The following is a 16009-nucleotide window of genomic DNA, read 5'->3' as shown; positions in this document are numbered from 1 at the left end:
GGAAAAATGGGAATCTCGGGGGAAACTGGGGCTGGGCTCCAATTTGCTGGGGAAAAGGCCTGGAGGATGAGCTCCTAGACTTCCAGGAATGCATCCTATAGCCCCCACCCCCACCCCCCACCCCCAGTGCTAATCTGGCCTTCTCCTTGGCTGGCGCGATTGTGCTTGCCAAAGAGAAAGCCGGCATCAGTGCTGGGAGGGCCTAGAATGATGCATTCCTGGATTTCCGGGAATGAGTCCTCCAACTCCCCAACACTGATCTGACCTTTTCCTTGGCTGGCATGATTGCACTGGGCCAAGGAGAAAGCCTGGATCTGCCGGGGGTGGGGGGGCTAGAGGGACACATTCCCAGACTTCCGGGAATGCATCCTCTCCCACAGCACCATTCTGGCCTTCTCTTTGGCTGGCACAATGCAATATCAGCCTCTGCAATTGGCAGCCAGTGTGAAACATCTGGATTGGCCAAGCTTAGTATGAAGACTCTGTGCCTAGTGTTTTGCCTTTGCTTGGTCTACAGATCAGGACATCCTGCATTCTCAGTCCCTGGCTCTGACACCAGCTTCATCAATAAGAATGGGCCCCAGTGGGGCTGAGATGGAATATGTACAACCTATGCTTGGATTTCGGGATGGCCGGCTTGGCTTAGACATTAAGGAAAAACATGCTGTGTTTCGTTCTCTTTGCTGCATTCCCAGTACAAAATTCAAACATTAGCACTAAAGTAGTATAATCAAGTCGATGGCAATGCAGATAAAGTTTGCACAGACCACATCGCATAAACATTAAAGTGTAGTCGATGAGCATCTATATACCAAGGCTGATTCGGAACACTTCTGTGGTTCAAGACGAGCGATTTGCAGATATGTGTTTCCAGCTTTAGTTTCTCTCCATAATATTTGCATTTCTCATAATACCACCGCACCCAATAGAGAGCTATTGCACCATTGATTTTAATGGAATTTAGCTTAGTGCATACTGCAGAAAGCAGACTGTACAGAGAGAGTAATGTGGTTGCTGGTGCATAAAATAACTCAGACCAATATTCTTAGTAATAGTCATTTGCCACAAACCCTTACTACCTTTCTTGGTATTACTGCTAGATGTTCTTTGTGACATTCTCAGAGATATGCCTTAGTTTAAATCTTTCATCTTTCACTATAGTAGCTTTCCTTGGTGTGCGGGATACAATGAATGGGTCTCTTTATAACTGGCTGCTTTGGGGATCCAGGGCTGTTGAATTATCTCTGAAATGCTGTGTGTGTGAGTGTGTTGTGTGTTGTCCTCCCCTTCCCTCCTGTTACATCCTTAGGTGTAGATGAGCCCTGAGTCAGAAAGGATGAGGCATTCTGGGAAAAGGATGGTCTAAACTGTTGAGGTGGGCCAATAGACTTAGATATTTGAAAATAAATTAATGGCCTGGTTCAGACAATACGCTAAACCAGGCTGCTTAACAAGCAGCCTGGTTTAGCGTGTTGTCTGAACCAGGCCAATATGTATTAAGATCGACGTCTGAACATAGAGGAGGAAGATGCCTTTCTTTTCTCTCATGTGTAAGATCCAGGATGTTGCTCTGAGCCTAGCATCTAGGCCACACTGACACCTTGACTTTGCCTGGAAGAGCTCCTTTGCAGAGTCAGTATGAGTAGTACGGAACCTGTGAGAATACGGCTGCAAGATTTGTGACTATGTCATTTTGCTTTGCTTGGGAGGAAAGTTTATGATTATGTTAACGATGGGGTTTCTTTTAATAAAATGCATTTAAAGTTTGAGTAGATGTTTTAAGTTTTAAGTGCATCTGGCTGAATACAAACATTCTGTCTTGAATCCTCAAGTGCACCTGCACCTACAACATTTGCACCCAACTAAGGCTATTTGAGATGGGTGCACTGGAGTATCTGACCCTGGTATTTTAGCCTATTAGTTTTTCCCCTACAAGCCCTTCAAAGAGAAGACAGTCCTCTGTAAAACAGAGGATTCACAGCCACCCTACCTAGGGCCAGTCTCGTAAAATTCTGCATGTTTTCAGTACCCTGGCATCTTTTTCCTGATAGATGGACATATTTCTCTTGGTTTCCCCAAAACAATTCTCTCACATGTGCAGCAATTCCCACTGTACTGAGGCACCTATGGGCGTTTTGATCACTTTTGAATTTTTCAAAAGCCAATTTCTTCCTGCTGCCTGCAGTATTGGCCTTTCACTCCTGTTCCTGAGCGCTTTCTTCTTCTTTTCCTTTTTCGGTGCACTTTTCATTGGCATCCGTTCCACTCGGCTGAACTGTATCTGATTCCAGGGTAGCGGTGCTTGAGCAAGGTCAGCCCCATGACTAAAGGTGTGATCAGAAATTGTAAACTGCCTTTTCCATGTTCGGTTGGCCTGCTTGAAACGTTACCCTTGCATACCCTTCCACATTTTCTTCCCTTCTTAGTTTATTTATTTATTCCTGAAATGTATGCCTTGCCCTTCAAAAGCCAATCAGAATACCTGGGGCAATTTAGCAAAGAGTAAAAATACAGCTATTATAAAAGCATCTTTCTTGCATCAAGCATGATCTACAAGAACGTCCCCCTCTCTGTTATTTTATCAAAACCAATAGTAAAACAGGACAACACAAGGAAACACCCGTTCTTAAAAACAGCAGCTTGAATTTATTTTATTTCAGCTTGAATTTATTTCATTTTTCTGGGTTTATTTCTTCTAATGTATCTTTTCCATGCAACAATTAATTTATCGAACATTTGCCTAATGCTTTAATTTATAGATATGAAGCCTTTACTCTTTAAAGACAGGATAATATGAAGAAGGGAGGGGGAAGCCTAAAAGGCAGGGAATGCGACCAGGGATGGGGTGGAAGGGTTTACCATTTGTATTTCATTGGGAAATGAAAAATAAAAATTTAAGGGCGCAATGCTATGCATGTTTAGACAGAAAAAAGTACTACAACTCCCAGCATGCCCAGCCAGCTGTGCTCCATTGTATGTTTTTTTCTGTCTAATCATGCTTACATTTGCAGCCTAATAAACTGTTAAGAAAAAAAAAAGAAGAGAGCCATCCTATGGTGCCTGGACAAGTGTCCCAGGGACTATAGGATGGCTCAGAAACCCCCTTCCAGGGTCAGAGACAGTACTCTGACCTCAGAAGATGGAGGTAGAGATAGAGAGAACAGGGCCAGCTGCTTCTCCGAGATTGGAAAGTTGGCATTCTATTGGGGCAGAGGGGAAGAGTGTGCACCGGTCCGGATACAATTTATCCTGAGCCTCTTCCAGCCTCCCTCCCTTTCCGAATGCCCTTGCTAGATGGGCTGAAAAGCCCATCTAGCAAAAATAAAGGAGATCAGAGGATGGGAAGGCAAATATCGCCTCTGCTGTTCTTCCTGCCCTCAGCTCAGGAAGGCATAATCTTGAAAGCCTCTGAGTTTGGGGGCCTTCCAAGCAGCGAGGGCACAGTCCATAGCACTGTGCCCAGAAAAGCTGAGGAAAAGAGAAAGGGACTGGAAAGAGGAGACCTAGTAGTGGTGTAGAAATGATGCAGGATATGAAGAAAGTGGGGAGACATTTTTCCTCCCTTTCTCATAATACTAGAACTTGGGCATCATCCTATGAAGCTGAGTGGAGCTGGCAATGGTGGTGGTGGGGAGATTTAGGGCAGAGAAAAGGAAGTATTTCTTCACAGAGCATATAGTTAAACTATGGAACTGGCTGCTGAAGGATCTAGTGATGGTCACCAACTTGCAGTAAAAGGGGATTAGCCAATTTCATGGAGGATAAAGCTATTAACGGCTATTAAATGTTTTCAAAAGATGGGGGAAAGAGAAAGCAGAAAAAAGCCAAATCTTCACCACACAATGAACGAGAGCCATGATGGGACTTCCCTAGGCTGGCGGTTCTACAACAATGGTGTCAAAAATTTTAAAAAAGCTCTTCTGCTTATACCTTATCAGTGGACATATAGCAGGAACTGTGATGTTGAGTTGAGTGTTTTGAATAGTACAAATGGGAGGATGTGGTTCTTAAGGTATCCAGGTACCAACAAATTGAGGGCAGTGGGGTGGCAGAAGGTAGATCTCCAGATGTTTGGGACTTCAACTCCCAGAAGCCCTTGCCAATACGGCCAATGGTCAGGAATGCTGGGAGTTGAAGTGTAATCCACTGAAGATCTACTTTAGGGGTTTCAAAAGAAGAACTAGCACCTGCACTTCAAAATTTGCCACTATACCACTGGGAGTAAGGTCTTTCCAGAGGTGGAACAATGGCAGTTGAATCTTTCCCTAGATGGTTGACAAAGTAAAACCCCTTGCTAGTTTTTAAGAGACCTGTTACAACAGATTTTTATTCCACAATGCTTTTTAGCAGAACTGAATACCTTCTCCCTGCTGTGGCTTATTTTAACCTCCACATTGTTACTGAGGTTTCACTTGAAGTGAAACCTGACGCTAATTTCAAAGTTGCTCTTCTCAGGCAAAGCTTTGAGAGAAATAACGAGCGGCACTTCACAGGAGAGGTCCCACACATTCCCCTAGGTTGTCACCAAGTTTTGTTGAGAGCCAGAGTTGAAACTAATTTGGGGATGTCTTCCTTCAGGCGGAACATCTGGGGGAAGGACACAAAATCTCCCTCTCCCCCTAAAAATGTTGGAAAAAATGTCTATGGGAGGCAGAAGTATGAAGTCTCCTAGGTAATCATGAGGGTTTTTTTTCTTTCTTTTTTCTTTTCCTGAAAGTGAAATTCAAATCTTAATTTGGATCTGATGAAACGGGGAAACCAAAAACAAACAAACAAACACCTCCCCCATCAATCAGGAGAAAATTAGTCATACGAGTACAACAGTATCAGCTTCACAAAAAGCATAATAAATAGTCAAGATATACCTAAATGTAGAGTGACCATATGAAAAGGAGGACAGGGCTCCTGTATCTTTAACAGTTTCATAGAAAAGGGAATTTCAGCAGGTGTCATTTGTATATATGGAGAACCTGGTGAAATTACCACTTCATCACTGCAGTTAAAGCTGCAGGAGCTATACTAGAGTGGCCAGATACAAAAGAGGGCAGGGCACCTGCAGCTTTACCTGTTGTGATGAAGAGGGAATTTCACCAGGTTCTCCATATATACAAATGACACCTGCTGAAATTCCCTCTTCAATACAACTGTTAAAGATACAGGAGCCCTGTCCTCCTTTTCATATGGTCACCCTACTAAATGTGACCTGCCCCATCTTTCACCTTCTCCAGAATATGACAGCGATGATTTAATATCAGTATGCCAAGCCGTATTTTCAGTCGTGCTTCAATTAATATTTTATTAGAGAAGGGAAAAAAAATCTTTATAACGGTATTTTTAATTAACAAAATCTTTAGTCTCAAAGATTTGAGTTGTATGCAAAATACATTTCTTGGGGAAAGCTAATTTGCTTACCTTTCCTTGTCAAAGATTTAAATTGGGCCCAAGTGCCTTCATTAAAATTGAAGGGGGGAAATTTAATAATCACTCCTACACACAATCCTGCAGCATTTATCATGATTGAATAGCTAAAAGTGTAATTGTTCAGATGTTGTGTAATTGGGGTGGGGGGTGGGGGGCATCTCCAATATTTTGGTTTGTTGTAAATAGAAGTGGGCCCTCATCAGCAAAGGATCACATTTGTTTTACAAGAGTTTGCAAATCCTTGCTTGACCTTTGTGTGTGGGGGAATTACTGTAGCTGCAGAGATGGAGCCATTCTGTGCTGAAGCAGTAAAGGTTACTGTGAATGTCATGCATGCATTTTCAGAGAATAGTATAATCTGGGCAGGATCTATAATACTGCTTTATAATGGTATATTGAAGTGCAATGACAACAGTTGGGGCCCAGGGCCGTAGCTAGACGTAAGGTTTATCCCAGGATTGTCCTGGGGTCAAACCTGTTCATCTAAGTGCCACACAGGGCATCCAGCGCTCAGGCAGGGACGAACCCAGGATGATCCTGGGATAAACCTTAAGTCTAGCTATGGCCCCAGACACATGCCACATAATGATTTCAAAACACTTTCATCGTGTTAGATTTTGCCTGGTGTAGATCTGGCCCTGAACCCATTTGGTGCTTTCTTATGGAGCTTGTTCACTGTGTTGTTTACATGCTCTCACTCTAAATGCAGAGTGACTAGCCTCTTGGTGCATAGAACTCCTGAGAACACCTAAAAGGGAATATTGAATCTTTATTTATATTCTGTTTTAGGCAGCGGAGGCTGGTGGCTCTTACATTGGTGGGGATGTGAATCCATTCTGGATTTCATAGAATCATAGAATAGTAGAGTTGGAAGGGGCCTATAAGGCCATCGAGTCCAACCCCATGCTCAATGCAGGAATCCACTTCAAAGCATGCCTGGCAGATGGTTGTCCAGCTGCCTCTTGAAGGCCTCTATTGTGGGAGACCCCACAATGGAACCACTAGGTATCTGGTTCCATTGTCATACTGCTCTAACAGTCAGGAATCTGGCTTCCTGTAACTTGAGCCCATTATTCTGTGTCCTGCACTCTGGCATAATTGAGAAGAGGTCCAGGCCCTCCCCTGTGTGACAACTTTTCAAGTATTTGAAGAGTGCTATCATGTCTCCCCTCAATCTTCTCTTCTCCAGGCTAAACATGCCCAGTTCTTTCACTCTCTCTTCATAGGGCTTTGTTTCCAGAACCCTGATCATCCTCGTTGACCTCCTCTGAACACGCTCACTCCAGCTTGTCTGCATCCTTCTTGAAGTGTGGTTCCCAAAACTGGATGTAATACTCAAGATGAGTTTTCAGTCAGAACCCGCCAGAACTCTAAAGGAGTTATCCAAGCTGCTAAGCCTAGTTTGGAGCCAGTCTCCAGCACCTCAGATAGTTCTTTTGGAGTTCCTTCTAGATCTGTGTGCAAGTGGCATCTCAAAATTCTCCACCCTATTTGATAGCACCCTGAATTTCTCCTGGGAGAGGAGAATTTCTCCAACAATTTCTCGCAAGTAGGCCTCACCATTGGTTTTCTTTTCTTTTTTTTATCTAAGGGCTTTGGGGTTTGTTTGTTTGTTTGTTTGCACTGCCACTGCAAGTGGCAACAGCATCAACTGTGTTGGCAGCCTGGCCCCCATCCTGCATCCTTCACAATGCTCCATTCTGCATCCTCCAAACTAGCATCACTCCAGAGCATTGATGGGAGTGCAGCCATCACAAAAAATAATGGTGAAGAAAATGTGGAGAAAGAGTGGGAAGCCAAGGAGGCTACAGGCTGACTGAGGGCCTTGCTAGATGAGGCCTTAGCGCTCTTTGAGGCCCGATTTCCCTGCTGTGTGTCCACATGACGCACAGGGCAATCTGGGCCCAGGCCGCACTAAAGCCTCCCCTAACGCGCCATAAGCGAAGTCGCTTATGACGCACCTTTGTGGTTACTCGCTTACTCACGAGTAGCCAGGAAAAGCCGCGGACTGGGCACAGCACTCATACGAGCGCTGTGCCCATCGGGCCAGGGAGGGATCCCGGGGGGGGGGGGGAAGGCCGGACCTGGCAGGAGAGATTGGGATGGCGCAGGGCGACACGGGACAGGGAGGGAGGGCGCAGGGCGACACACGGCATGGGGAGGGAGAGCGGGGAAAGAGTGGGCAGGGGGCAGGGGGCTTAATTTAAAAAAGGGTGGGGGGCTTAAGTAAAAAAAACCACTTACCTTCTCTGAAGTCTTCGGGGTGCACGTGGCCCCTTTAACAAAAAAACAAACAAACAAAAATGGCCGACGCTGCAGGGCTTCCGTAGTCCCTGCGTGTCGGCCGTCTAGGAGGCGGCGCGGCGCACGCTAAAGTTAGCTTGTCGTCGCCCCGCCTCCCTGCCGGCTTATCCAGCAGGGTCTAGCAAGGCCCAGAGACAATGAAAGACTCACTCACACACACTCATCAGTCATCTCATAAGTAAGGTAAGTATAGGAACTGTGGACCAAACCCCATGAGAATTTCTCCAAAATTTCTTCTCCTTTGAATTCCTTTTCAGAGCAATTTCTTGCAGCCAGGTGGGAAATTGCCCAATTCTGGAAAAGCGACAGAGCTTTTGACCATCAACGCTGGTTTGATAAGATTTGGAAACTAGCTTTAAATGATAAATTGACACAACATAGCAGGTTAGCAAAAGGGGAAACAACATCAGACACATTTTTGGGAAACTGTTTGGACTTTTTCACATTTATTAATGTGAATCCTAGCGAACCTAGACCCCCAATGACTCAGGAATCCTTTTGGTCAGAGGTTCTAACCTAACCTGCATCTTTTTCTGTACTAAGTGCTTATTGAAGGAATGAACACCCATGCTTTTTTATAGTGGTGCTGTGGGAACCTTTATATTGTTGTTGAGTGTTTTCTTTTACTCTCTGTGTGTTTATTGTATTTGTCCTTACTTGAAAATCAATAAAAATAGTATTAAAAAAAAAGTTTTGAAAAGAATTTTCCAAAATTTGCAGAATTCTCCAATTCAGGACAAAAAGAACTTGAGATGATGATGATGATGATGATGATGATAAAACATTCAAATGTGGGAGAAACAGAAGCTGACTGATATGTCCATTTAGACCCAGGGCTTTCAGTGCTTAGCTCTTAAAACTGTGGCCTGGATTCCTTGGGTTTTCAAACATGTTTGTGCTGCTGAGTTAGGATTGTCCCCTCGTTCTTCTGAGAGACTCCTCATCTTTAACAGCTACTTGGAAGGCAGGTACAATGTGGTCGTCTCCATGGTGGGGATATTTGAATTGGGCTGATGTAGATGGGTGAAAATGTTGTTTCCTTTTTTGGATGCAAATTTATTAAAATTTGCAAAGTTCATATTTTGGTGCGAAAGAACGGCTAGGGCTGGACCTTGGGGCAGCCATCTAGAGCCCCATAGCTTGGGTTGCCAAATGACCACACATCAACTAGCAGGTGATGGAGGCAGGGGCAAACACACCTAGCATCATAAGAACATATGGTAAGTAGAGCCATGCTGGATCAGACCAAGGGTCTATCTAGTTCAGCATTCTGTTCACACAGCAGCCAAACAGCTGCCCATGGGAAACCACAAGCAGAACATGAGTGCAATAGCACCATCATGCCCACGTTCCTCATCAACTGGTGTACATATGTATACTGCCTCTGATACTGGAGGTAGTATATAGCCATCAGAACTAGTAGCCACTGATAGCCTTCAACTCCAGGAATATGTCTAACCCCCTTTTAAGACATCCAAATTGGCAGCCATCACTACATCTCGTTGTTACAAGTCCCATAGTTTAACTACATGCTGTGTGAAGATGTAATTCCTCTTATCAGTTTCATGGGATGATCCCAGGTTCTAGTATTATGAGTAGGGGTGTGCACAGACCCCCCGCTCCGCTTCACTTGCAGATCCGCCATTTTCCGGATCGGGCCGCTCCGCCCCGCCCCCGCTCCGCCCACTTCCGCTCCGCTCCGCCCGGAGCTCCGGATCCGGATCCGGAGCTCCGTTTCCCCCCCCCCCCCATAGGCTTGCATTGAAAGCTAAAAAATTATACAACTTTTTTTCTGTTCAAGTTAGAAACCTCATGTTTGGCACCATGACACCTCATGGGGATATACACACGCATGCCAAGTTTCAAAGCAATCCCATCATCCCCTGATTTTTGGCGAATTTTTGAAAATCGGGCACCCCACACACAACATCCCTGCGAGGTGGGCAGGGGAGGAGGGAGGGAAGGCAGGCAGGCATGCAGCTGGCATTTCTGGGGGCATAAGGAAGTGAGCCAAGGATAAGCCAGTAATGCATATAAAATGGAATAAATCAATCAATAAACAAAGGAGGGGTGGAATTAAAAGCAGCAGTGTTGCTCAATAAACAACAAGAAGAACTTTTTTTAAAAGGTTATATCTGTCTTTTACCAGCAATAGGGGGACGTGCCCGGGGGAGGGGGAAGTAGCTGCCAGTTCAAGACACTGACAGCCACAGCTCTGAGAAGAAGTAAAACGCTCACTTCGACTCAGAACAGGCATTGCTCCACCACTGAAAAGTGACCATTCACTTCAACTCATGATAGGCATTGCTCCACCGTTTTACTCTCTTTGGAAGGCTCTAATGGCCTTCCAGTGCAGGAGAGAGTGGGGGCACGTCCACGATGAGATGCCCTAGGGGAGCTCATCCCCTTGCACCACATCGATTCAGTTGTTCACCAAGGTTAGGGTGGGGAGCAGTGCTGTGTTTCTATCTCTTATTCTTGGCTTAGTATATGATTTCAGGTTGTGTTTGTGCATTTGGTGGGGCTACTGTGTTAAAAAACACGGGGAAAAGCCCGTTCAGATGAAGAAAGAGAAGTTTCCCAGAATCCCAAGTTACCTGTTTTGCCTATGCCCTCCTCCAACTTTGGGATCATCATGACCGGGAGCTGACTCTGCCCCTCAGCCCTTTGAAAAAGGTATTTTTCCCGCCGATTTTTTAAAAACGTCTAGCCCGCGACCCGTACGATGCAGAAAGTTGAGAGTGGTCTCAAAATGACCCCCATCCACGACTCTCTGTGCACAAGAATTTTCAGAACGATAGCTTAACCCCCCCCAGTTATCCCCGATTCTTTCCCTCAATGCAATCCTATGGGCGAAAAGCCGAAAACGCAGTTTGAGCCGCGCGGTTGACCCGATTTTCACAAAAATATAGCCCGCGACCCGTACGATGCAGAAAGTTGAGAGTGGTCTCAAAATGACCCCCATCCACGACTCTCTGTGCACAAGAATTTCCAGAACGATAGCTTCAAAAACAACGTAGTTATGCGCGATTATTTGCCGCAATGCAATCCTATGGCGAAATGTTTTCAAGATGGCGACCGGAGCGCTCCGCCTGAACTCGGAGCTCCGAAAAATGGGCGCTTCTCTTCGCCTTGCTTCTAGGGGGTCCGCGGTCCGCTCCTACTCCGCCTCTGGGTAAGGCGGAGCAGGCCAATCCGCTACTGCTTCTACGCTCCTAATCGGAGCGGAGCACATCCCTAATTATGAGTGAGGGAGAAAAATGTCTCCCTATCCACATTCTCCCACCCAGTCTTCCAGTTCAGCATACTGGATCTTAGCACAGTTCTTCTTCTTCTTCATCATCATCATCATCATCATCATCATCGTCATCATCATCATTATTATTATTTCTTCTTCTTCTTCTTCTTCTTCTTCTTCTTCTTCTTCTTCTTCTTCTTCTTCTTCTCCTCCTCCTCCTCCTCCTCCTCCTCCTCCTCCTCCTCCTCCTCCGAATTCAATTTTTTAAAAGTCAAACTTGGCAAATAGCATATCAATAATGTAGGAGCAGTTGCAAAGCATGGAATGACAGTGGTTGTAGGGAGAAGAGAAATGTTAGCTGTGGATATTGCAACTGAAGTAGTACATGCGACTATTCAAAGCCCCCACTCCCCATAAATTAACCTATGCTATTCACTTCCACAAGATGTAGTGATGGCCACCAATTTGGATGGCTTTAAAAGGGGGTTGGATAAATCCCTGGAGGCGAAGGCTATCAATGGCTCCTAGTCCTGATGGTTGTGTGCTATCTCCAGTATCCGAGGCAGTAAGCCTGTGTGTACCATTTGCTGGGGAACATGGGTGGGAGGTTGCTATTGCACCATGTCCTACTTTGTTTGATCTTGGTCGACAGCTGGTTGGCCACTGTGTGAATAGAGTGCTGGACTAGATGGACCCTTGGTTTGAGCCAGCACAGCTCTTCTTATGTTCTTATGTTGTTACTATTACATCCAAGACCTAAAATTACATGATTGTACCCCTGGCCAACATTACATTTTGTACATATGACTTTTGCCTATTTGGATGATCAAGGCTGTTCACCTGCATTGTCCCTTAGTTACCAAAAGAGCATTGGCCAGTTCAAACTACAGCCCAAGCAGAAGTGCAGGGAGACATAGGAGCAGATTCAAGGCTCATGTGCAGCCCTTCCAGTTTCCATCAATCCTATGACAAGGCTCATGTATAGCACATCCCTACACCTGTCATCCACACTTGTGATTGGCCCACCACAAGAAAGGGGTGGAGAGATGGTGGAGGCAGGCCATCGGAACATAGGAAGCTGCCTTATATTGAGTCAATCTATTGAACCATCTAGCTCGATATTGTCACCACTGAGAGGAGGTGGCTCTTCAACGTTTCAGACATGATCCTTCCCTAGCCCTGCCAGGAGATGCCATGGATCGAACCTGGGACCTTTGCATGAAAAGCATGTCCTCTACCACTGAGCTATGGCCCTTCCCTTATTCACACCATGTCACTCATTTCTTTTTCAACTACTGTCTATCAGGCTTCTGCAAATAATCCCAACTAAATTCACTGGAATTTTCTGCCATTCTCCTCCTCCTCTTAATTCTAAACATCTGGGCTACACAGATGTTACTACACATCGCCTTCGATTCCATTCATGTCACCACTTGGTTGATGGTTAGTCACTGTTTCCTCTGCCTGTGTTGAAGAATGCTTGTGGTGAATGGGTTGCTTGAGCATGAACACAGACATAAATTGGCCTTCCGCACTTCATCTTCCAAAGCGGAGAGGGAGGAGAAATGCAAAATGGCAGCTTGGTGCTATCCTTTCACAGTTCAGATGATGTATTTACCAAAAACATGACTCAGTCTGGGCAGGAGAGGAACAATCGACTCCAAGTGGACTGGGAGCCTTCAAAATTCCTTAGAGATTTCAATCATTGGCAAGGACAACTGAAATTCCCCTCAACCCAAGCCAATTTTATGTTCTAGCTATTTATGAATCTGGTGAGCAGGTTGTAAAGTTCTACTTTTTTAAAAGTACAGCTATCCCCATCACTCATTTAACATCTTGTCATGTATTTACTGAATATTCATGGCATGAAATCAGTTCCAGGATGACTCATGTCTTTAGGGTGAAGATTCAATGAATTAGTCAAACTACTTGGAAGAAATATCCAATTAAAATACCATGCAGTAGTGTGGTCCATGCAGGACTACAGCTTGGTTAAGAATGATTATGAATGCCGCGGTTTAACATGGTAGTTTTCCGACATTAGCTTGGAAATACTGGGGAAGTTTGGCCAATGAAGAACTCTGGAAAAAATCTTTTCAAAAGGAGTAATAAGGCTAATTTGAATCTTTGGCTTCAGAGCTGATCGTTTAATATTGGAGCAAAATGAATTAAGCATCTTAAAATGGCATTTTAAAAAGAGAACAATTACAACCAATTCGATTAAAGGAAAACAAAGCCAGTAGAAAAGCGGTATTTGGATTCTTGAGTGTTCCGCCAGAATAGGAAGTGGTAACTTGTTCAACATTTAAACTTGAAACGTTCCAAGAAGGGTTTGATAGAGATATAAAAACAGGGAGTAGATAACACATTCAACTTGATAAAAGAAACCAATCTAGAGGACGGCGATAATTTAGAACTCTACTACTGATGTAATCAACAGAACAGGAGTGGTTTAAAAGTTCACAGTATTACCTGATAACAGGCCAATTTCAGTTTAATGCATGAAATGCTATTGTAAAACCATTTCTTCCTTCCTTAAAGACAGGAGCCAGAAAAGCAACACATAACAATGAGGCATCTGTGAAACCCTATTTCCCCCACTATATTCACAATCAAAAGTTCATTTTGACCATAAACTGGCATATATTTTGCACTGGACTGCTTGCAGGGGAAAAGTATATATGAAACCCTCAGTTTGAAAGCATCTTCTTCCTTAATAGTAATCAAACAACTTTCTCATAATATGTTCAACAGCACAGGAAGCTGGCTATGTGCTGTCACCTTTAAAGTACTTTATTTTACTAATAGCCAGGCAGTAAATGAAGAATATCTATATTCTGTGAAAATAATATACATTCAGCATTGTTTGGCAAGAATCAGGTGAGGCTCACGGCATTAATACACCTCATCAAAACACAATCCCATTTTTCCCCCTTAAAAATGCTAGTAGTTTAAACTTGGCCAAGGAAGTTAATAAAGGCAGTTAACTAATATTACTGTATATAATGAGACAGGTATGGCATTCGGTATGTAGCTGAAAGAATACTGATCCTTAAACTTGTCTTCTAAAAACTAGAATGCTGCTCTTGCTTTCCACGTGGATACATATGTAAGAAGAGCTGGTAGGTAATGCAGTAAGATGTGACTGAGCTGGAAATCAACAAGTCCCCGGTTCGAATCTCTCCTCTGCCGTGAACTCACTAGGAGGCATTAGGCAAACCACTCTCTCTCAGGCTCAGTTCCCCATCTGCAATATGGGGGTGGAAATAGGGATGCCTTGAGTGTCCAGCTGGGTCTGCGAGGGCAGTGGAACCCCTTGTGTCCAGCCCTCATGGACCCAACTGAACACATGCTTTCTCCTTGCTTCACTCCCTACTACTTCAATTGGGGCCTTAAAGACCCTCTTAGTGCAAGGCTACCTTGCATTAAGAGGGCCTTTAAGGCCCTGATTGGGGCAGGAGTGGATGGGAATGTGCACTTTCCAGAGCCTCTGTAAAATACACAATTCCCCCAGGCACACTAACGGCAGCTGCCATTAGCGTGCCCAGGGGAATTGCACTTTTTGGAGGCTACAGAAAGCATGCTTTCCCCTCGTCTGCTCCAATTGGGGACTTTAAGACTCTGAGTGGAGTCGTGGGGGAGGGAAAGCACATTTTTGGAGACTCTGGAAAGTGCACATTTCCCTCTGTTGTGTTAATCTCCCGCCAATAACACAGTTCGGGGAAAGGGACAATGACCACCAAGTGGTCACGAGCCTTGAGAGCGTTCTGCAGAGGCTTGCGATTCCTGACTCATGGGGGCAGGCAGTGGACAGCAGCAGGGTGAGCACTCACTGTGTTCATTAACCCTTAGGTGGAAGGCCTTAATAATACTGCCTTGCCTTGCAGGATTGTTGTAAGGATTGCAATTAGAAAACGCATGTGAAGTACTTAGAACATTCGAAAGTCCGATACAAATGCAGGCTATTATTATTGAGAGTCATCTTAAAGAGGTCCAGTTTAAATACATGTACAAACAAGAGATAGGGGGTGGAAATTTTAAATTCCAGAAAGGGGTGGAAATTCCAGATATCCAACTCTGGGTTCTGGATTTCCTTGGTGTTGCTGCCCAGTCACATGGATTCTATTTGTAACAGAGGAACTTATCTGGATATGTTGTTTCTTTATGCCTAAATGGATTGCTGGGCGCCCAAAGGTCCCGGCTCACTTTGTAGATTGGGCCATCCCTGCCATTTCAGTGGACTCCACAAATGGAGTGCTTGTTTCTCATTGTGAAGATTGTAACGTGTGATTCAGTCAGGTTGCTAGTATACTACTGTCTTTCTACAAAAGCCTTAGTGTGCTTAAGCCTTAGTCTAAGGCTAAGCCTAGAGATGGTTGTAGCTTCTGAGATGGGGAGGGAGGAAAATGATAGAACTGGAAATTACAGTAAAATTCTTCTGAACTTCCATTGAACAAATCTGTCAATTTTGTTTTCTCTCTGTTTTTCATTTTTCCAGTCTAAAATTCAGCTCATTTTGATATTTTGGGAATTTCCCCAGAATTTGATTCACCCTAAATTTTAAGAATCTTTTGAAAACATTTGCATTTGTGCACTTTTCTCATAATCCATGCATTTTGTATGCATTTTTTGCGTAATATTTTCATGCTATTTCCCTATATAGGTGCATTTTTTGTTCTTGTTTTCTGATTGGAGAATTCAAGTGTGAATTTCAAAGGGTAACCGAATTTCAGTTTACATACTGGTTCTGATATGCAAAATTTGGTGACTTTGCATTAAAACCTGAACTGAACTAATTTCTTCTTCCCTATCCCTAATGCTACTGTGAGAAACATACTAGGTGGTAGACTACTATCTGGATAACATTGTGACTCCTGGGAATACAGAAGTTGACCATCCTTGTCCTAAATGCATCCTAAGATGTTTGCCAGCATTGGGTGACAACATGGCTCATCAACAGAAGTTGATTCAATAAAACTACTTTTTGCATGTATGATGCAATCCATCGTGGTCTAGTGTTTTTGCATCTGTAGTATGAGAGAACAA

This window comes from Elgaria multicarinata, chromosome 5 (assembly GCF_023053635.1).
Source record: "Elgaria multicarinata webbii isolate HBS135686 ecotype San Diego chromosome 5, rElgMul1.1.pri, whole genome shotgun sequence".
Classification (NCBI taxonomy): domain Eukaryota; kingdom Metazoa; phylum Chordata; class Lepidosauria; order Squamata; family Anguidae; genus Elgaria; species Elgaria multicarinata.
Note: the sequence above shows the minus strand (reverse complement) of the source record.